The 23,877-nt window shown below is 38.5% G+C and overlaps 1 protein-coding gene across 1 annotated transcript in view; it reads right to left on the minus strand.

The window, feature by feature from the left end:
* The window catches only part of POU2AF1 (POU class 2 homeobox associating factor 1), a 77,703-nt gene that overhangs the window by 13,256 nt on the left and 40,570 nt on the right, over positions 1–23,877 (minus strand). The window lies entirely within an intron of this gene.

A 23,877-nucleotide genomic window follows, 5' to 3' on the forward strand; every position in this document is an offset into this window, starting at 1 on the left:
GGATATAATGTCATTTGTCTTCTAGGTGGCTGTAACATCACCCATAATGTCCTCATGCTTGAACTCACCAATCTATTCAGAACATTATTGTTAATCAGGAGACTGCAAATCTGTCTTCTAAACAGAATGATTAAAGATAAGGATCTGTGAACTCCAGTATTAAAGATATTAACTGGGATGGCCACATAGCATTCTGGACAGCTTTAGCTATCAGAAAACAACTTATTTTGGCTATTCTTTATCTGAATAACATAAACACTTTGATATATAGGTATGGGATCAATAATTTGTAATGTATGGGACTTGGAGTTTTCATATATAGGGTGTTTCTGTAATTTGCAGCAAACTGAACTTATTAAATTGTTTTGCAGGAAGCATCACTTGATTATCCTTGTACCTCCATATAGTAATTCAAGCAGTGGTGGCAGTTTGTGAGAGTGTGGGTTTATACCAAATTACACATAATTGCAGTATTGCTCTATCTTCTACCCATCTTCTATGGGTAACAGGAACATTCTTAAAATAAGTTTAATATATTCTAGAGTGGTCAACTCTTTTTCTGGAAACCTATTATCCAGAGATTTTTAAAAAAGAGAACATAAAAAAGTAATATCTACTGCTATTAATGATAATGTCGTACACAGATCTGATCAGTGGTGGAACTACTGCTTAGAGCAGACCGTGCAGCTCCTAAGAAGCTCATTGGTGAGGGGGGCAATCAATGCTTGTCCATCTACTACGGAGGTTCCCTATTCTAAGCATGCTTGGGGGCCGGGAAATACACAATGCTCCGAAGTGAGCAAGCGGTGGTCTTCAAGGAGGACCACTGCAATTCCCCACCATAATTTTTTTTTAACAGTAGGGCCAGGTAATCACTGGAAGAAGCACATTTACCAATGTGTATGCTAGGAACAGTGGGAGAAGGACAGAGGTAATTTTTAAATGTTATTTATTATATTTTAGGAATAGTGCTACAAATAAAAGAAGAAAGTTGTCATCCAAAAAATCCAAAGTCTCCCACCTATATTTCTAATCAAAAACACACCTAAATACACTTGTGCCATTTTGTCTGTCTATAAATAATATCCCTCACTCATGTCTGAGTGTCATCTGCAGAAAAGGAAACATAAAGGGCCTGTTTGATTAAGGAATGTAAATGCCAATACGTGCAATATTTTACGCAAAATCGCACTGCACATGCCCAGAAACAAACCATGCGCCAGAGAACGCAGCAACATCCAATTCATTTTCCAGCACAAATGACCCTTACTACATCCTGCTACAATTTCAGGGGCGGAACAGGAAGAGGTCTGGGTGCATGCACGTTGTCAATGTACAGTAAGGGCATGCCAAGCTCAAGTGCACGCATCAACATCCAAGTCAAGCTTTGCATGCACGCTAGAACATGTGTTTGCAATCAGGAGCAACTGTAAAAGTGCATTTTATGTTCAGTAGACATTCATAACATCTCATAAATGTTTTTTAAGGAAAGAAAAACTCTTTGTTTTTTTTTATTTTTATGTTTTGTCAGTAATGGATCTTAAATGAAGAGGATTCTTATTTCAGTCTCCTGGACAAAACCATGATTTAAGATCCTTAATGAATCAGACCCCATATTATTAACAAGGGACATTAATTGTATTTTTTTTCCAGTGAGTTCTTTTGTGACTTCATATTCCACATATGTATTGAATGTATCCTGGAGTGTATTGTCTGTTAGAGCAGAGTGGACCTCATCCCGTATTCATCGCACAATACACTTGTTTTGCGTTCCTTGATGAATCAGATCCAAAATGTGGATATCTATCCCACAAACCTTGGCAATCCAGATTTAGCAAAAATCTAAAATCTTGTAACAAAGATATTCTGTATATTATAATATTATAATATCCCAATAAATCATGGGACTAACATGCAAATAGCAATTCATCAACATCTGAAAATCTGGCGATTGTCTAAGCTTTTAACTGGTGTTGTGCCAAAACACATGATGCTACTGCAGGCTGAATTATGCATGTGTAAACCTTGGAATGAAATATTTCATATACTTTCTATATGTATGTTGTGATTGAGTCTTTACTACAATACATTTCCTTTACATTCAATATGTCATTTTCTGTGTGTACAGGTGTCACAAAAGCAAAAGCAGTCTATGACCTTCTTCTTGCTGGCAAATCTATAAAATGTAATATTTTTTCAATTGAAAAATTAAAATGCAGTAAAAATCCTAGAAATATAGTCCTGCTAATACTGTTAATCCAGATTTGTCCAACAGGGCAGCTTTAAAACAATAGTGAACTCCGGCAGTGGCGGATCCAGGGGGGGGGGGGGGCGCCCCCCTAGCAGACACTTGCTGCCGACGGCTGCACAGTATGTGCAGGTCCGTCCAGCCGTGACAGGCAGGGACAGTGTGCTGCCCGGCTGCTCTGACTGTGTTTAAAACACAATCAGAGCAGCCGGGCAGCACACTGTCCCTGCCTGTCACGGCTGGACGGACCTGCACATAGTGTTCAGCCGTCGGCAGCCTAAGATGTTAGAAAGGGGTGGGGCCTAAATCACCCCCCTCCCTAATTCGCCCCGGGTACAGCATTTTTCTAGATCCGCCCCTGAGCTCCGGACATAAACACTCTTAGTGGACCCTCTAATGCCTGGTAGAAATAGATTACATTCGAGCTTGGAGTAATGTTAGGTCTATAGTTTATAGTTATGTAAGGGTTTAGATAAAGGTTGTTTGATTAGAGTAAGTAATATTCTTTCCTTATTTTTATTGTCTTGTTGTCCATGAGATCTTAGCTTTGCAAAGTCACTCATTTAAATAAAATGGCATCTCTTTTTGAAACATGTTATCTCTCTCTAAAACAGTAAGGTGACTAATCTTTTTCAGTATATCTCCTATATAGGTTACATTATTAGTAAATATAATGGTGGGCACTCTGTCCTGTTGGCTCCAATGAAAATGTTCACTATGTCGCTTTATTAAAATGAACCTGGAGTCCAGGGGCCTGATTCATTAAGGATCTTAAATGAAGAGTTATCTTATTTCAGTCTCCTGGACAAAACCATGTTACAATGCAAGGGGTGCAAACTAGTTTTCTGTTTTGCACATAAGTTAAATACTGACTGTTTTTCCATGTAGCACACAAATACTTGATAGCTTATTTGTACACTGAAATTTAAAGTTGATATTTGTGTGCTACATGAAAAAAACAGTCAGTATTTAACTTATGTGCAAAACAGAACACTCATTTGCACCCCTTGCATTGTAACATGGTTTTGTCCAGGAGGCTGAAATAAGATACTTCTTCATTTAAGATCCTTAATGAATCAGGCCCCATATATCTAGAATTTTAGTCAACAAACATCTTCACTTAAGGTTTCTAAGGATTTCAGGTTTCATATGTTCTGGGATCTTATGAGCTATGCTAACATGTATATCATTATTTAAAAGAAAATATATTTAGCATATAAATAATAAACCCATAATACAGTATCCTATCTGAATATATTCTATTGAGCTGTACTGTAAGTTTCTATAATTTTGCCAGAAAAGCTAACTATGCTCATAGGGAAAGAAAATGTATTTTGCAGAATTACAACACAATTTTATTATGTCAAATGTTTCCTTAACCAAGGTTACATATGTCAATAAATATATAAGTTTAAATGGAAAGGAAGAGAGTCGGTATGTCTTTGAAGATAATGGGTATGGGAGAGGTAGAGTAAAGGTTATATAGAAAAATGTGATTACCGTGATTAAATGGACTGACAGTGAAACAGTGGCAGTGAGTATGTTTGCAATGTTCAAAGTGCAGTACAAACATTTCAGAAACCAATGTTGCTTGAAATACATTACTGAAGAAACAACGTGAGGCATAGCTATTGCATAAGGAAATCTCTAGTTTATTTCATATACCAAAGCACAGGAAAGGACAATATTTTGGCGCTAAATGGGTGCTGTTTCTCAGGTGTTATTTGTAAAGTTCACATTGAAACAGTGTAACTCTCCAAAAATTGTTAAGTTCAATAAGGGCCACATGTAGAATTAGACATATCTGCATCAAGCCAAAAACATAAAGTATGTGGTTAATTTTTTTCGCATTTTTTTACGCGTTTCATATCTTAAGAAGTAAAAGATCCAGCATAATGTGCAAATTATTATTATTATTATTATTATTATTATTATTATTATCTTTGACTTATAAGGCGCCACAAAGGGTCCGCAGCGCTGTACATTACATATACAGAAAACAGAACCAAGACACAACATGATACAAAAATATATACAAACACAGGTGACAGGGTAAAGCAAATCAGATTATATCTGACAGATAGTGAAAGGGATGGTAGAAATCAGCAGGAAGAAGGCCAGAGCTTAAGAAAACAGGGAAAACTTGGCTAGCGAAGCAGGCCAAGAGGTACCGAGGGTGATGGAACAGTAGAAGGAGCACACAAGGAAAGAGGGCACTGCTCATGAGAGCTAACAACCTAAAGGGAAGGGGGAGACAAGTAAAGGGTGGTACTAACTGGGGGAGAGAGACCGGACAAGGCAGTTAGGAGGACTGATAGACTTGAATAAAGAAATGAGTCTTAAGGGCACGCTTGAAGCCTTTGAGAGTAGACGCTAACCTGATGGAACGCGGAAGATCGTTCCTGCATGAATGTATGTATAAAGCCGCATATTAGAGAAGTCAGTCATCATCATCATTGTCACCTTGATGATGACTGACATTTAAATGTATATTTAAAAATAGTTAAAAAAGTGTAGACCCCCACAGTGATCTAAGCACCAGCCTGGGCTGGTTGCCGGCATTGAGCTAGGATAAACTGTGTGGGCGCCCCCTCAAAAGCCACGACTAGCACCAGTCTATGACAGGCTGAGTTGGTAACACTATACCGGGAAAACCCACATCATGGGGACCCCCTATTTTAGTGGAACACCGCCCCAGCCTGTTCAGCAGGGGACTGAATTCCATAGCGGAATTGGGCCTGTGAAAAAAATGTGGCTACCCCATGAAAAACATAATCCTGTTCTGACAGCACTTAGGCTTCTCCTAACATCCCTAACAGGTGGTTGTTGTGTCTTGGTTTAAAAAAAATAGCATTTTTGTATGTGGTATTACTAGTCCCAGCCAGCTATGGCAGCCATAAACTGTTTAGGTATACTGCCACTTGTCGAACTACAACTACCAGAGCAAACCCATAGTTGCCAGAGCGTAACGCACTAACATTGCCTGTTAAAAAAACACACAGGCACCATAGTAAAAATACCTGATTTAGAAGTTAATAAAACAACATATGTAAACTGTTCCTTGCAGAGCCCTGACACAAATGACAGGTCAGGTAATCTCATAGAGAAAAGCAAATCCATCTCGCTCTAAGGTTAGGACTTCCTCATCATTTATATCTAAGAGTTATTTATAAAATTCAGAATGAGGGGGTGCTCTCACAACCAGAGTAACTATCAGGAGAGAAATGGTGAAAGGAATCACCTTAAGAGATTGTTGATTGAGGCACTCCAGTCCCTTGGAAAATATTTATTTAAGAACAAACTTTATTGAAAATTTATTAAAAATTGATGTGCCAGAAAACATCATAGTCGGCGAATATTAAAATAGAGAGGTGATAGAAAATAAAGATAAGTGATAGAAATAATTAAAATCCTCTGTGGTCATGTCCTAGTCAATCCCTCTCTCTTACACACTGTATGAGAGGGTACTAGATTAGAGTACCAATCCTGAGTTTTTGGAACTATATATATTTACTTAAGTTCCTTTGTATGTCTATGTCAGACTACTATACCTGAGTGTTTCTGATAAATTATAAACCCTACAAGTGCATTCTTATACTACAATTACTTAATTCAGAGTGGACACACCTGCTGGCTATATGTGACATATTATGTATCGATGAACATAGGGAATATAATTGAATCCCAATAAATTGGTTTATTTTGAATCTCACTGATACAATGTCCATAATTATGGGTATCTTTCCCAATAAATTATAAGGGTCACAATTTTGTGACCACCGGCTTCCCGGAAGGGTATTTTTAATTATTTCTATCACTTATCTTTATTTTCTATCACCTCTCTATTTTAATATTCGCCGACTATGATGTTTTCTGGCACATCAATTTTTAATAAACTTTCAATAAAGTTTGTTCTTAAATAAATATTTTCCAAGGGACTGGAGTGCCTCAATCAACAATCTCTTAAGGTGATTCCTTTCACCATTTCTCTCCTGATAGGTCAGGTAATCTGTCAGCAACTGACCAATACACAGTGGCTTTGCTCTGATTGGTCACAGTATGAGAACACAGCTCTGATTGGTTAATTGCTGCGGGACCCCACGTGTGAACTGAATGAACTTCATTGACCAATGAGGTTCTTTGATACATTTTATCAATGATTCTCATTGTTTCCATGAAGTTCACTGAGTCTTGGCAGGCTTATCTGAGGATGTGTCAGCCTCTAATTTAGTCGCAATTATATGAACACTCCCAATCTGTTCTTAACCTATGCTTGCCCACCCCTTTCCTATTCAGTCTCTCTAAGCGAAAAGAGTAGTAAATGTAAGATGCAACACAACCTGCATACAGACATATGTGTACGTATGTGCAGGAAAAAGTCCAACACTACATGACTCCCTAGGGAGTATATTTACTAAACTGCAGGTTTGAAAAAGTGGAGATGTTGCCTATAGCAACCAATCAGATTCTAGCTGTCATTATGTAGAATGCACTAAATAAATGATAGCTAGAATCTGATTGGTTGCTATAGGCAACATCTCCAGTTTTTCAAACCCGCAGTTTAGTAAATCTAGCCCTAAGTGTGGTTTACAAATGGTTAAATAGGGAGGAGTGAAGACACATAGTCATTTTGATCCAACTGCCTAATTTTAGTGTTAAAAAAACATCATTTTCATGTGGGGATATTTGTGGTTCATAGATAGACAGTCCTGTGCTCATACTTTAAGCACAACTGTGTAAATCACCATTCAAGAGACCTGCATGATTTCCAATGAATACAGAGAAGTAACGACAGATGGCTGGATTCTAGGGTTGCCCATTGTCTTGCAAACTCACGCCAATCGCAAATATGCATGGACGCAAGTTATATACATCTATATGTTTTTAGAGTTCCTATACATGTAGTCTCATTTTATACTTATACTCCTAACATTTGGAGAGGCGGAATGGGGGAGGGAAAGTGTGGGAAAGCGTGGTCTGCTTATAGTATGGGTGTGTTTAGTAGTTGTGACCGAGTTAGACATGGATGCCTATGCCTATACACCAGTCAGGAGGCCTGTCTCTTGCTGGTGTATCGAGAAGCAGTGATAATGGAGATAGGCAGCACTAGTTATCGACTTAAGATTGGATGTTTGTATCTTTACTCCTCCAGCTGGTAATGCTTAAATCATTAGTGTGGCTGCTATATTATATAAAGTTATGGCTGTCTATTTATTTAGTCACCAAATATGCTCAGTTAAATCTACTTTACGGCTCTGTAATCCATATATACAAGTTCCATGTAGCATGTTCCTAATCCATCTGTGCTCAATTTCAAGAGAGCTTGTCTTGTACAAGTGGAAACATCACCACAATGAAGGGTCCCATTTTCTCACCTCTTCATTCATTTTTAATTGTAAAAACTTTCACATTGAACTCTGTATCTAGTGCTTATTCAACTTAGGGGACTGAGTGTTTGTTTCAAGTAGCAAATATTTAATATTTTTTTATTTTATTTTATTTCTTTTCTTTTTTTTTAAATACATTGATCTATGTAGACATTTGTATGGGCATTGTGATTTAGTTGGAGTAGTTATGAGTTCTAAACAATGTTTTACAGCAAGCAGTATAGAAGGGGTATTTAGGGCTACTAAGTAATATTAATGTAGGCTAAAGAAAAGTAGAAGTAAAGAGAGACATGGGGGTATATTTACTAAACTGCGGGTTTGAACAAGTGGAGATGTTGCCTATAGCAACCAATCAGATTGTAGTTATCATTGATTTAGAACATTCTACAAAATGACAGATATAATCTGATTGGCTGCTATACGCAACATCTCCACTTTTTCAAACCCACAGTTTAGTAAATATACCCCGTGAAGTCAAGTAAGACTGACATGAAAAATGAAATAAGAGCAGAAACAATATCTGGGGTTCTGCAAAGACTCAATCCATCGTCACTGCTAAAACTTATTGTTCTCAAGCAGTGTTTATGCTAAAAAACTGTTCTGCATAGGGTCATTGAAGACATATGGTGGGAAGATTTGTAATTCACCAAAAATTATAGACCTTCTATAGTTATGCCAGATCAATTTCTAATGGTTAGCACTTCTGCCTTACAGCACTGGGGTCATGAGTTCAATTCCCGACCTTGAGCTTATCTGTGAGGAGTTTGTATGTTCTCCCCGTGTTTGCCTGGGTTTCCTCCGGGTGCTCTGGTTTCCTCCCACACTCCAAAAAACATACTGGTAGGTTAATTGGCTGCTAACAAATTGACCCTAGTCTGTGTCTGTCTGTGTGTGGTGTGTGGTGTGTGTTAGGGAATTTAGACTGTAAGCCCCAATGGGGCAGGGACTGATGTGAGTGAGTTCTCTGTACAGCGCTACGGAATTAGTGGCGCTATATAAATAAATGGTGATGATGATGATGAAAGCTTAAGGCTTCCTTAAACTTGTTATTCTCTCTAATGTAGACTCAACTAGAACAGGCTCTGCAAATACATTCATAGCTTAGTGACTTTGGTGACAGAGTTTGTGATAATGATATAGTGGTAATTGGGGAATATATACAAGGGTTTCCCAGGTTGTCCACTGCCTTGTATAAACAATATTATATTTTTTCATGATGGAGGCCATTAAATTCAATCAGTTTTATGCTTCTAGTCTGTTTGCTTTTAAGAAAATAATTCTTTCCTTAAACCCTGGTGTAAGATCTTACACTTTGGTGTCTGCATCTGCAAACTGTAGATTAATTTCATATTTCCAGCCAGATAGCATTGTATTTGTAAGTGAGTCACAGGATATCTGAACTTTTTAATGAAACATATCACTTGCAACGTATCTACGGACAAATACAACTTTGTAATTAACCATATTAAATGCTAATGTAAATAACTGTTACCATATTTTTCCTATGATAATTTTGCTGAACATTCAGGTATTGTGTGAATGTATCATATGATAAAAAAAACCTGATTTCAGAACGAAAAATGTAGGGCCTGATTCATTAGGCACGCAAATGAACATTTTGGACCTGATTCATTAAGGAAAGTAAGGCAAAAAAACTGTACCTAGGTAAAATAATGTTGCATTGGAGGGGAAGGCAAATTTAAAATGTGATGGCTGTTTTATAGTTGGGGTAGGCCATATTCTGGATCAACTTTAAATTTCAGGGTACAAATAAAGCTATCAAGTATTTGTGTGCTACATGAAAAAAACAGTCAGTATTTATGTTATGTGAAAAATAATAAACTAATTTGCACCCCTTACATTGTAACATGGTTTTTTCCAGGAGAAAACTTGCTCATTTTTTGCCTTACATTCCTTAATGAATTAGGCCCTTTTGTGTGTTTTTTTAAAACGGATGTTAAATATCTCTTGATTAATATAGGTCTAGGTGCGCTCTGCTCTGATAGACAATACACTGCAGGATACATCCAATATATTTGTGGAATATAAAGTCACAAAACAATGCACAGAAAATAAAAAATATTGACGTACGGTCAGCTGTTCATAATATAGTCATTAACGAAAAAACATATATATTTTTACCAGGGAATACATTAATCAGGATGTTATTAATGTCTAGGAAATACATTTTTACAGTTGCTCTTGATTGCAAACACATGTTCTAGCAAGCATATGCTACCGTCTTCACTATCACTCAGCACTTGCACCTGACCTGTAGCTGGTGCAAGTGACACAATAGAAAAACACGTACCTTAGAGTTGACCAGAGCTTGAATCAAAGGATGTGCATGCGCTCGAGATTGCCACACCCTCAATGTACATTGGCTACGAGCAAATGCTCATTCCCCTCCTGGTTTCGCCCATGAAATAGTAAGAAGTCATAAGTGTCCATTGGGCTCAAAGATGAATTGCATACAATTGTATTCTCTGGTGTATAGTTTGTTCCTGGGAATGCGCAGTGCGATTTCACGCAAAATACAGCACATATTGGGCCTGATTCCTTAAGGAAAGTTAAGCAAGAAATTGAATACGGTTTCTTACTTACGTTTTCTGGACAAAACCATTTTGCAATGCAAGGGGGGACAAATGAGATTATTATTTTGCACATAAGGAATATACTGGCTGTTTTTTCATGTAGGATGCAAATCTTAATAGCTTTATTTTCACACTGAAATTTAAAGTTTATCTAGGACATGCCCTACCCTAACTATAAATCTGTCCTCACATTTTAAATTTACCTCCCCCTCCAAAACAACATGGTTTTGCCAAGGTTCAAAGTTACTGTTAGGAACTCCAAAGCCAGTACAGTGAAACTCGGGGACTACTCTGAAGGCCCGGTGTTCGCTGGAGCCCCTAGTGGTGGGGACAGACTTGGCTGCGGGCCGACCGAGGGTTGACTAACGTGTACTGACTTAAAGGAGTACCCAGGAGTGGAGTGATTGGCGGGCTGTAGTGAAGAGGTATCCAAGGTCAAAGGTCAAAAGCACAGATACAAAATCCAGGGACAAGCGAAGGGTCAGACACACAGGCAAAGAAGCAAAATCCGGAATCCAGGCAAAAGGGTCAAGGTCAGAAGAGAAGGTTCTCAGGTCCAGCAACAAGCAGGGGTCAAAACACGGGTAGTCAATCCAAGGTAGCAATAACCAAACAGATAGAACAAGCAGGCAGCAGGACTGAGGGCAGAACGCTATAACCGGCAGTGAGGCTGCAGACCTTACTGCCTTAAATACACAGAGGGGCCAATCAGGGATTGCCCCTGGAGTATACACACTTGCAGGCTAATGCCTGCTAATTCAGCCCACAGGCTGAATCCAATAAATATTCTACTGAATGCGCGTGCGCGCACGGCTCTCTATACTGCCGGGACGCCGCGCTGAAGGAGCATCTGACCGTTGCCTTAGCAATGGTCGGGTGCTGGGCGGAAGTGACGTCCCGGTCGTCAAGGTGACGGCCGGGACATCAGGGAGCGCAGGAAGCGAGCCGCGGCGGCTCGTAACAGTTACTCAATTTGTTTGCTTTCCTTTCCTTAATTAATCAGGCCCATTGGCATTTATACTCTTTAATGAATCAGGACTGTAGTGTTTATTTATTAACTTGAACACTTCTGTATTGAAGCCTTATTACTAGCACACAACAGCTTACATTGATGTGTTACAGAATAAATTATGGAGGCGTTAACAAATGCTGATTAATCATACATACACCATAAAACTGAGACTGACAATATTGTTGAAAGACAAGAACTGTGACCAGGGTGTTTATAGTCATTCTGGGCCTGATCCATCTTGGAATGCAATGTGAACACAATTTGCATTTTTATTTTCAATCAGACAAAAATTGCACATGCGTACGCCTTCATTCAAGTACAAGCGGATCTCAGGAAGCTTTTCCATTTGAACATGGGTATAAGTACGCTTTGGCAATATGTTACTTGCCATATGCAGAAAGACAGAACACACTGCAGGATACGTACAATGCTTATATGCAAAATATAGACCCAGAACAAATGGGAAAAAAAAATAAAGACATTAACAACTCAATACTATAATTATTAATAAAAATACATTTAATTATTTTTTTTTTATCATTTTTACATGAAATTCTTATATCAGTTGATCTTAATGCCAACAGTACATAAAATGCATTTTTACACTTTCTCTTATTTGTAAACACATCTTCTGGTATGCATATGCGACTGTCATCACTATCAATCGGCATTTATACTTGCCCGGAACCAATTACACAGGCCTCCTCAACCCAAGGGGTTGGGTCTTTTGGCAAATTGATCCCCCACCAGTCCTATGTTGGGCGCTCAACCCTGCGCTGCCCATGCTGATGGTATCCTTGTTATATTATATTATATTCTAGCCTGAGCAGCTTAGTGTTCTGGTTGGTTTAAGAATTTTAGGGGTTACACTGTGAATTTTTACATTATATTTCATTTTTAAATTATATTAAAATGGCTGTGGATTATATTAAAAATGACTAGAAAATCTGCAGAATAGGATTATGAAGGCAAAGTGATACTTCTACCAATATAACTATTTCATAAGTAGGACTAGATGTAAGAGTAATTTCTTTTAGTCTCCCAGATTTCCTTCCCACATATACCCACACTTACTGGCTCTCTTTCTTGTTCCTTATAAAAATAAACTTTTCTTGGTAGTCCAATGTATACTGTCCCTAGTGAACACCAAGATGTCCTTTTTCTAAGATGCGATACAGAGGATCTCTATTGTATTGCAAAAAGATACTGTTAATCCAAGCAATCTCAGTATAGTATGTACTGACATCGCAGTTTCTGCACAGTATATTTAACACCCTTCCTTTACCCAAACCACCTGCTAAACCATCTGCTAAACAGCAGTGTTCAGAGAGAGCTCAATCCTATAGTGGAGGTCCACTTCTGTGATTGTTGCCTTCCAACTGTTAGTTTTAAAGTATTTTAAAAAATGATTAATTAAAAAAATGCAGTTCAAGATGAAGAATCTAAGTTGCTATACAGATATTTTATATACATTACTTTTTCAGAAAATGTAATTCAAGGTGACAAGTGCTAATTAGAGTTTGGCATACCTTTGTGACATACATATAAGCTTTTCTGTACTGCATGCATGTGTACCAAAATGCATATATATATCTATATTTGTGCCTGTATTAGACTTGCATCCATAAACGCCTGAAGAGGTGGAACAGAGGCTGGTAATCGTAAATTGGGCACTGTAAAGTCATGTTTATGCAAGATGCATTATAAATTAGATTTGAACTTAGGAAACTTATCTTTTGCAAGTACTGCATGTCTGGTGTAAATGATGATGATGATGACACCAGCAGCACTATTTAGTCACTTCTGATTGGCTGCTTGTGTGTCCACCCCTGCAGATGACAGCTCTTAATTTCTTAGTGCTTCAGCTATGTTATATCAAGTCATAGCCATGTATTGGAATTACTCGTTTGCCATTTCCATGTGGACTACTGCAGGACATTTCATTTCTAAAGAGGTCAACAATGGATGTAGAGGTCTTTGTATGTGATATTTATTAATAACATTATTGTGTACAAATAGGGTAACATGACGTTTGCATTTACTATTAACACTGCAAAGCCACATCTCTACTCTATCATTAGGAGTAAGTTTACGTATTTGTACATCTGATATATAAGTGATATGCAAATACTTCTGGTTTTGAGTTGGGCATAGTATGAAATACATGCAACTCTACATACATGTGTAAGTGCAATTTTCTTTTCTTAAATGTACGTTCAGAGAACAGAATGCATCAAACTGTCAAACAGACCACAAAGCAATATAAATGTTATTTCTAACTGGGGTGTGTTCTCATATAACCCCAGGGCAGTCATTTTGCAGTCGGATTACTGGCCTGCCTTCACATTTTTTTTAACCTTTATAAAGATTTTTTTTGAATGGCAATGAAGCCAGACCAATCAGGAGTTTATCTGCATCGCGATGAACAGATTATATTGTTTTTGGATTGTGTAAAATATACACTATATAGTTTGGCAAATACTTCAAATACTGGACATTGTATATTGCCAAGTTACATTGCCAAGTACAAATATTGACTTTTCTTCTGTATAGTCCTTGAAATTTTTCAATATTTGCATTGTCCCGAGTCATGTGATTTCATAGAAAATGGGCCACTCATAAAAAGCGAAGCAAACACAGCAAACTGTCTCAAATGTTTGCATTTTTATATCAACTTCTGCTAAAAGATCCCCTCATTCTTCACATAGAAATGGACAGTAGTTTGTCTACTGAATCATACTGAACTTAAACTTGTATTCATATATAGTAAAGACAAAACAAAAACATTTCTGCTAAAGTCCAGTTCACATATTGTTCCAGTCTACTATCTTTAACCCCTTCACTGCTGACATGAAATTAATGACATTGGTCATTCTCTATCATGCCTTTATCAAATTGTGTTACAGTTATATTTATTTAGTTATACCTTTGTAGACGTTGAGGACACATTTCTCAAACCTGGTGCACAATGGTTAGCATTGCTGCCTTTCAGTGCTAGGGGCATGAGTTTAATTTCAACTAGGACCCTATTTATGTTGAGTTTCTATGTTCTCCCGATGTTCGTTCGATTCCTCGCAAAGTTAAAAAGCTCACTGGTAGGTTTATTGGCTTCTGACAAATTTGACTCTACCCTGAGTGTGTTTTTATGTGGTAGGGATTTTACATTGTAAGATCTAATAGGGCAGCGTCTGATGTGAATGACTACATATTCTGTGTGCAGGGCTGTGTAATATTATTGCCACTTTATAAATAAACAACAATAAATAATAAATATGTTAAGTTGCAGCAGTGGTGAAAATGAAGTTCGTCTAAAATTTTTAACAGGAAATTTCCATTCATAGCAGTTTGAGGATGAGAATGACAAGACAGTAGTACTGTGATAACATTTTCTATTGTCCCATTATCAAAGGTGGTCCGATATGGATGAAATAACATAAAATAAACAAACATTGCTAAGTACATTATCCAAAAAAGAAGCAATGCTAATGTCAGTGAAAAAAAGAAAAATAACAAAGTAAAAAGCTGTTGCAACTTATTTTGCATGAAAAAATTAATGGTTGCCAGACATTTGTCAGTAAGGCACACAAAGCGATTTATATATGTGGATTCTGGCACCATAGCCTTACAACATGAAATAACATTAGGCAACCTATTTTCACAAAATGCTTGCAAAGTTGTATTAAGCAGTGCTGATGAAGAGCAAATAGTCACACAACGAGATGCAGATGCCATTCAATAGGCAAATAATAAGGTGTAAAAAACATTGCCTGTCACATAAATCATATATGAGAAAAACAAGTCCCTCAATTTTTAACCTGCTTCTATAACAAAACATTGTACTGTGAAGGAAAGTGTTGTTTACCATAGGCAAGGTTAAGCAATAAAACACACAGTACCATGACTGTTCATTTTCCATCACCAGTAAACATCCAAGCATGAACCAGGAAAGTTTCCAATTTGAAAAATAACAGGCATACATTATTTAAAATGCTAGTGGACCCTACAAGCCAAAAATCATTGGATTGAATTTTATTCAGAGTGACATGGATAACATGGCAATGGTCAAGTCAATGGAATGTAAAGGGTCAGTCAAGGTCAGCGGTACATGAAGCTTGGAATGTCTGCACTGCTCCGGTGATCCGGCGCATGCAAAAGCACAATAGTTACCTTTGAGAGAAACATACAACACCTGACAAACCATACAGAAGTCCATACAAATAGGAACAAACATGTTAATTGTATTTAAAAAAAAAAAAAAAAAGCACAGGATCCTACCAATCAGGAAACAAGGAAATCCAGTAAGGATACTATAAATGGGATCTGAAATTAGCATTGTACTTACATATAAGATAAAATCTGAGGGTTGTCAATGAAACATAGGATATGAACTGGGGCATTGAACTGTATTCTGATGAACTGAAAACCAAAACAATACTAAACATCTGCATGTTACTGTTACCTACATGCAGTACCAATGTCCTTATAATCCTTCCCCAGCTATAACACTGTTATCCTTGTCTGTCTGTTCCTAGTCTGACCTTTGTCTTGGATTTGAATTATCCACTTGAAATATAATTTACTATTGAACTTTTCTGACTTTTGCTGACCTCATTCTAACCATGACTTTAAATACTATTTTTGTACAGCATGACCACGTTAGTTGTTGACCTTGACTTGACTGTTATGATATTGGATCCTGAATTTGCATTTGGTTTATGTACATTGTCTGGGTCTGTCTGGCTACCATTCTAACTCATAAACACCTCTGAATCATGCCGAAGACTTGGGGGCAACTGAGTACCAGTAAGCATATTGAGCTTTAAGCTAAAGCAGACTGCTAATTGCTAAGATCGTAATAACCTGGTGACTGTTTATTGAGTCGGCCCAGCTGTGACATTATAACAAGCCCTAAAATCAGACATTATGTATCCCAGATCTGTGCAATGTTTGGCTGATCAAATCAGGAACTTTCTATCCATGTAGCTACTCAACAAGCAAGAACAAAATCAGGATCCCATGAGTATTCTTCTCATATTTAATGAGAACCAAAATCAAATCTGCAATAGTGTTTCTTTAGGAAGACTTTCAAGCTTTTTAAAGAAAAATGTTAACTATTATCCAAAGTAAGATAATAATCATTTGACTCAGAAGACCATATGGTCTCCATCATCAAAACCATTTTATGGGAGTACTGCAAACGTAGGCTTTGGTCTAGCTATGCTGTCCCTGAAATCTAGACATCTGAATAAATCTGGATGTTAAAACCATAATCAACATCGTTTATTTGTAAGGTGCCACAAAAGCTAGCAACACCAGAAGAATGGTTGAACATACAAAATACATATTACACAAAAATAGTATATATGATGTTGAAAAAGAGGTGTATATATGTAAAAAAAAAAGGATTGAGAGGGCCCTGTACATGAGAGATTACATTCTAGAAGAGAAGCAGAAACCTGTGTTCAACACTGCATTTTAATTTGTGAAGGGACAATATGATCAAAATTGTGTAAGTTAACACAAAATGATGTTTACAAAAATCTCATCTGTTGGTGCATTCTGCAATTACAGCCACTGGATTCAATACAAAGGCCAGGAAAACTTCTGTCTGGTTCCTGCTCCTCCAATCTGTACAAATAGCATTGAAAACTGAGTAATGCTATCGCATTGTCACCATTAGATGTCACTAGGGATTTCCTCCAGGTCTGTAAGTCCGTGGCTTTGCAAGTATCAGCTGAATCAGTTATCCCATGCAAGGTATTGCTTCTAGATCTATGCTGACATGGAACTGAATTTATTAGTGATAAAAATGTTATTATATGTTATTCCTGGTTAAAAAATTACTGGGAAAAAAAACAAACAAAAACGAAATAAATCAAATATTATTTCTGGGCCTATAGCTCACTAAGACACTTATTGAAAGTATATATATTCAGTATCTTTGTATTCATGAGAAGTATTAGGATCATTTATCATCGTCATTTATATAGCACCACTAATTCTGCAGCGCTGTACAGAGAAGGCACTCACATCAGTCCCTGCCCCAATAGAGCTTACAGTCTAAATTCCCTAAAACACACACAGACTAAGGTCAATTTGATAGCAGCCAATTAACCTACTAGTATGTTTTTGGAGTGTGGAAGGAAACCGGAGCACCCGGAGGAAACCCACGCAAACGCGGGGAGAACATAAAAACTCCACACAGAGAAGGCCATGTTCAGGAATCAAAATCATGACCCCAGTGCTATGAGGCAGAAGTGCTAACCACTAAGCCACCATGCTGCCCAGGATACCTTTCAGGGTAATTTTCTGATATTACCCAGTATGTAGAAAAGTATCAATGTGTAAAATAATATTTGCATGTTGTTTTAACAAGTTGGAGTACATTTTTTTTTTAAAAAAGCAACAACATTAATATATTACCAAAAGATTCCCCTATATGTCCTGAACATCACAACATCAAATTGTCTTGAATAAAATAAGAAATTAAAATGTAATTCTGATGCAAAGCATAACCATGGAAATGGGTTTGGTCATACTGGAGTAACAAAAAAGTGGATCCTTATCTGCGCTACCCTATTTGTGCGATATGTTAGTAGCAGCCTATAGAAGTCTTCATTTCTACTATCACCATAAATTTCATTCCTCTGCTAACAGATAAAGACCAGGGCTAATTCGTTAAACAGAACATTATCCTCTACAGAGTGGGGACATCTTACAGCCTGATACTCACCACCACCTTGTACATAAAGAGAACCATTGGGAATATCTATCAACATCAGCCCTTCGTTCATTGAGAGAAAATTTCCTACCCACTGAACTACGCTGTTGAAAGGGTCTCTCCTATATCAAAGATGCTGTTACCCCACATAAACTGTAAGGCTTTTAATTACATTGTCTTCATTTGCCAGAACTATCAGAGTAAAAGTGTTTTGATTGCCACCGATTATATCTTAACTGTTTCCTAAAGTTTCAATTTGGGTAGATTATAGTGACTAAAGGCAATCCATGAACCTACTCAAAAACCTACCCATACAAGACATACAAGGCTTTATTTATAGGGTTATTTTCACATTATCAAACTGTATCTATCGGTTACAATATTTTGTATAGACAGAGGAACAAATGACTCTCAGATTAATTCAGAACTCATAGGCTTAAATTATACCTATATCTGCACTGTATTTTTACTTTGTGAATCTGACTGTTTATTCTTTTACTGCTGCTATTGTTATTATAGTAGCCTTTCTCACTCATTTGAATTTTATTTTTATGTAAACTGAAATTTATAGGAAGATATAGTACCAATAAGGGCTATTATTTAGCATTGCACTAAACCATGTCAACCAATCAGACAGTGGTGGAACTGTGAGAGCCGGGACCAGTGTTGCTAGGTTGCATTCCCAGCTGGGGGGCGATGCCTTGGTGACATCATTGGACAACACACCAATAACACGACGCCCAGAAGCTCTCAGCTCTGTGTGTGTCTGTGCGTCCCAGAATAGTTCCAGGTCTCCTCTCCCATCTCTAATCTCTAGCCTCCTAACCCTTAGGCCGGACATCCCTAGTCTCCTCTCCCATAAGCTTAGCCCTAGGCCGGATCCACAGCCACTAGCCCTAGGCCGGATCCACAGCCACCAGCCCTAGGCTGGATCCACAGACACTAGCCCTAGGCCGGATCCACAGCAACTAGCCCTAGGCCGGATCCACAGCCACTGCCCGTTGGCCTCACTCGGTCCCCCTCCTCTACCACCTACCCCAGAAACACCTTAGTAGGCCACCCCTAGTCTAAGCCCGTAGTGAGTGTGTCTTTTCATATTGCCTAGTGTTTATATGCTGTATTGTAACTGCATACTGTACCCTTATTGCTGTGTTGTGTATCTCTTTTTGTGGGTTGCGTATGCTAGATAGTTGTCAGGGATTGGTGCGCGAGCGAGTTTAGAAACGTAGCAGCAGTTAGGATAGGGACAGCCTAGTTAGGGAATCTGTGCTCTGTTTACAGGCATCGGTCAGCAGACAAGGACACTGTAAGACCCCAGCCAGTGAGAACCTCCTGGAGAAGCAGGGACAGAGGAGGTCGCTGCAGTGGACCAACTTCCGTGAGTATAGTCTGGCAAGGGCTGTTCCCCGTGGTGCAATCACCTTGCGGAACTGTCCTCTCTGCCTTTCACCCCACCCCTTTACAGCAAAAGGAGTGCCCGGCATACGAGACAAGGGGCTCTCTCCCCTGTTGCATTTGGGTACTCGGACATCCCCCCTTCTTCCACGCAAATGCCTTTGAGGAGAAGGGAGACTCTCCCGAGGATGACTAGAGACCATTGTGGTTTGTAGGGTAAGTGTGAGTTCCTTTCCCGTCCCAGGCCCCCATTCATAACCCCACCTTACAGTACTAACATTGGTGTGGCACGTTTCGTGCACCGGGGCCCATGAAGATAATGGTTTCTGCTGCATGGCAGATGCAGAGGGTCGGGGGCTCCGGTTCCCTCACCCCCCCTCCCTGCACCGGGGCCCACAGCTCACTAGTTCTGCCTCTGCAATCAGATGTTTACTTTGACTGTCTAACTTGCACTGGATAGATAAAAGGTAACTGCTGATTGATCGCTGTGATTTACTGCCAATTTGCACCACGATACAATGTTAGTAAATAACCCTTATAGGATCTAAATTACGAACCATACTCATTGGGCAGTACAAAATTCTTTCTTTTCGCATCCCTCTTGCAAGCATCAAGGTGCATGCCTACTCTCCATTCTCAGGAGACAACACTGCACATTACAAGTGCTCCTAGGTGAACGGAGACAGGGAAGAATCTCAAGAGAACTGTGCAAAGTGCCAGATGCGTAGTCCAAAGTCTAACTAGTTTAAAACAAACCTTATCATTAAATTAAACTTTTTTTTTTGTTATCCTAAAATACTACTTAGTTTAGCTCAGTTGGGTCTGTCTTTAATATATATGTCATTTTTGTGTGTTTGAAGCATTGTTGTACATTGGGCAAAGTGCATAGAGGAAGTCTTACTCAGAGAGGAAGATGGAAATGGAATTGAGAAGAAGTGACTAGGAAGTATATTTATTAAACTGCAGTTTTGAAAATGTGGAGCTGTTGCCTAGAGCAACCAATCAGATTCTAGTTAGCATTTATTTAGTACATTCTACAAAATGGCAGCTAAAATCTGATTGGTTGCTGTAGGCAACATCTCCACTTGATTGACAAATGATTGAAAGCAGAAATAGAGAATTTCTACAGTAGGTGATTTACATATCTTATTCATTATTTCTAGGGTAAGGATTAAATCCTTAATTCTCAGGTTCTTTAAGATGGTGTTGGCCAATATAAACCAGCTATGACTATGTGAATAATTTAACAAGGTGTTTTGTTGGTTTTCTTACAAATAATATGCACCAAATACATTTGGTAATTATGTGTTATGTATTTTCACTGGAATGTGTGCACTTGCTATATTATATTTAAAGGGTGGGCTAACTTGTTGTCAATTAGTGCATTGTAATATTCATATGCTAGGTCTATCTGTAAACAATCTATACAGAAAATCAAAGAACCATTGCAGAACTGGAATAATGTTGAACCAATCACATGATTACAGCATTTTGAAACACAAAAGTAAACAGAACAAACTGCAGTAAAAATAGCAACAAAAAGATCCTTTATATGAGAGAATGTTCATGTATCCACTAAATTTGCATTTTAATGACAGATTAAAACATAGATTTAAACACAATTCTTCTCATTTATTTTTTTGTGGCCCTGGCCTAAAATATCCATTTGTTTCAGTTAAAGCATATTCCTTTACTTTCTGTTCCAATAAACCTTTGTGTAAGTTAAAGACTACACTGCCATCTCATGGATTCAAATGAATGACAAATGTCTCACTGAATAACAGCAGAGAAAAAAATATCAGTTAGATAAATCCTTTCCTTTGTTCTTTTCTATATCACTCAATATTTCTGCTTCCCACATACTTCCCTGTGCACTGTTTTTCTTCCATTGTGTTAATTGACGCTGTCATATCTCATCTCTGCATTTACTCTGTTCTGATTGCCATTGTTATTTCTTAATGCCATTGTCATACCTCATCTTTCTCTCGTACCCTTGTCACACTAATTACCATTGTTATAACTCATGTTTCATTTCTCCCCTACCCTCTGTCCACCTCTAAACTCCAGCACCCCTGGACTGACTGTCCTGCTCCCCACCTGTCTCCAAGACTTCTCCCATTCTGCTCCCCACCTTTAGGACTCACTCCCATGCCCTATCCACTAGTTTCCGGGGCTTCAAATGCTCCATAATAACTTGTCTATACAATTGGAAGCTCTCATGGGCCAATTTTCCTTGTGTTTTCCTCTTTCCTAAAGTTTTCCTGCCTACACCAGCTTACTGCGCACCCATGTCAGGAACCTTCTGCTTGATTTTTTAGTCTCCGCCTATAGCCCATGTTTGTTGTGCCCATGCTCCTGGGCACAAGCTTGCTTCACACTGATATGCTCCCTGTTTAGTCCCCATCTCTCCTCTGAACTCCCATCCAGTGGCGGATCCAGGGGGGGGGGGGCGATCGGGGTGATCGCCCCCCCTAGCAGACACTTGCTGCCGACGGCTGCACAGTATGTGCAGGTCTGTCCAGCCGTGACAGGCAGGGACAGTGTGCTGCCCGGCTGCTCTGACTGTGTTTAAAACACAATCAGAGCAGCCAGGCAGCACACTGTCCCTGCCTGTCACGGCTGGACGGACCTGCGCATAGTGTGCAGCCGTCGGCAGCCTAAGATGTTAGAAAGGGGTGGGGCCCAAATCGCAAACCCCCCCCCCCCTATCTCGCCCCGGGTACAGCATTTTTCTAGATCCGCCCCTGCTCCCATCTGGTCTATTCATCTCATTAATGTATGTTCATTGTGTAATTTCTGGTTGTTTTGGCTACATCCATTGTACAGCAATGTAGACCCAGTGTGGTGCCTTATAAATATATTATAATTAACACTTTACAACTGACCAGTTAATATAACTAGTATACAAGCCTTATCTAGACATCTGTTTCTATATTATGTATATATTTAGACATCTGCCCGTTTTCTATTCAATCTATTTAGTCTGCAGAAGAACGCTAAGTAAAGCAGCAATAAATAGTCACAGAAATGCATGAATATGGAACATGAAACTTAAAATCCAATCATCACATAGAAGGAGTTTTACTTTATAAAAATTACATTATTATGATGTATTACAGCTTGTCAACTATTCACTGTAGCGGAAAAATGTCTGACTGTGCAATAGCTAGCAAAGCAAGCCACTCATTGCCCAGTGAGAAATCATTTGCAGCGCTTAATGTAATAAGCAAGTGCATTTCTATAAAATGTATTTGCTATTGTCTGTGTATAAGTAACTGTGGAGTAGTGTGTATTTATCAATGTATCTGTTGCTATATCTATGTCCACTGCCAGCTGCATAACTCTCATCCGATTGGCAGATTTGTTGCACATACCTAATTTCCCCTGTGAAGAACTAGTGGCACAGAGCTTTTTGTGCAGAGAGTATTCTACACATTGCATAGCCACACTACAGAGACCTATTTGGCAGCCACATTGTGAAGACACTTTTGACCTGATTGCAGAATGACCAGGGGGTAAATGTATGAACATGCGGGTTCTTCAACACCCGTGTGTTCAGCGTGTTCGGTGATTAAATTTCAAGTGGCGCTGCATTGCAAAGGGAAACTTCACTTTACAATGCAGCGCCGCTTGAAATTTAATCGCCGAACACGCGGGTGTTGAAGAACCCGCATGTTCATACATTTACCCCCAGATCTGTGTTCTATTTGCACACACATGTGGGCTGCCAAATTGGACAGATATGTTACTTGAAAAAACAGTCAGTATTTAACTTATGTGCAAAACAGAAAACTAGTTTGCACCCCTTGCATTGTAACATGGTTTTGTCCAGGAGACTTAAATAAGTAACTTCTTAAGTTAAGATTCTTAATGAATCAGGCCCATGGTTCTCTAGTGGTTATGCCAATGACCACACACATCTCAACTGCAATTTGGTTTACATCATCCAAATTGGCCAACCACAATGTTATATGTGTGGTGAGCTGTACACAGACTTTATTGCCTGACACATTGTAAAAACGTCATGGCATACACACTGCACAGACATATAGCACACTTCCTAATGACAGCACATTGCAAAGCTTGCTTTACTAGATGTATTACATGCACATTGCACAAACCCCACTACCACACACAGTGTACAGACCCCATTGGTGTTGCATAAACCTGATTGAACAGAACAATCTAATATTCACTTTGCACAGACCTGAAAGCACAGAACTGAAAACACAGATCTGAGTTTAGTGGCAGAGGGAAGCAGAAAGCATTGAAGAAGAATAGGAGAAAATAGAGAAGAAATGGCTAATAAGGAATACAGTAATTGACTTGATTTTAGTTGGAGATGAAAATAATGAAAATAAACTATTCTGTCGCTGTAATGTTTCTTTGATAGTAAAATATAAAATGATGATGATTATTAATTATTGTTGTTGTGTTTTAAGTATTATTCCTTAAGGTACAACACACTCTAATTATGGAGGAATAAGTAACTTTAAATTTTTGGATACATTTCTGGTTAA

Source organism: Mixophyes fleayi, chromosome 11 (assembly GCF_038048845.1).
Source record: "Mixophyes fleayi isolate aMixFle1 chromosome 11, aMixFle1.hap1, whole genome shotgun sequence".
NCBI lineage: Eukaryota > Metazoa > Chordata > Amphibia > Anura > Limnodynastidae > Mixophyes > Mixophyes fleayi.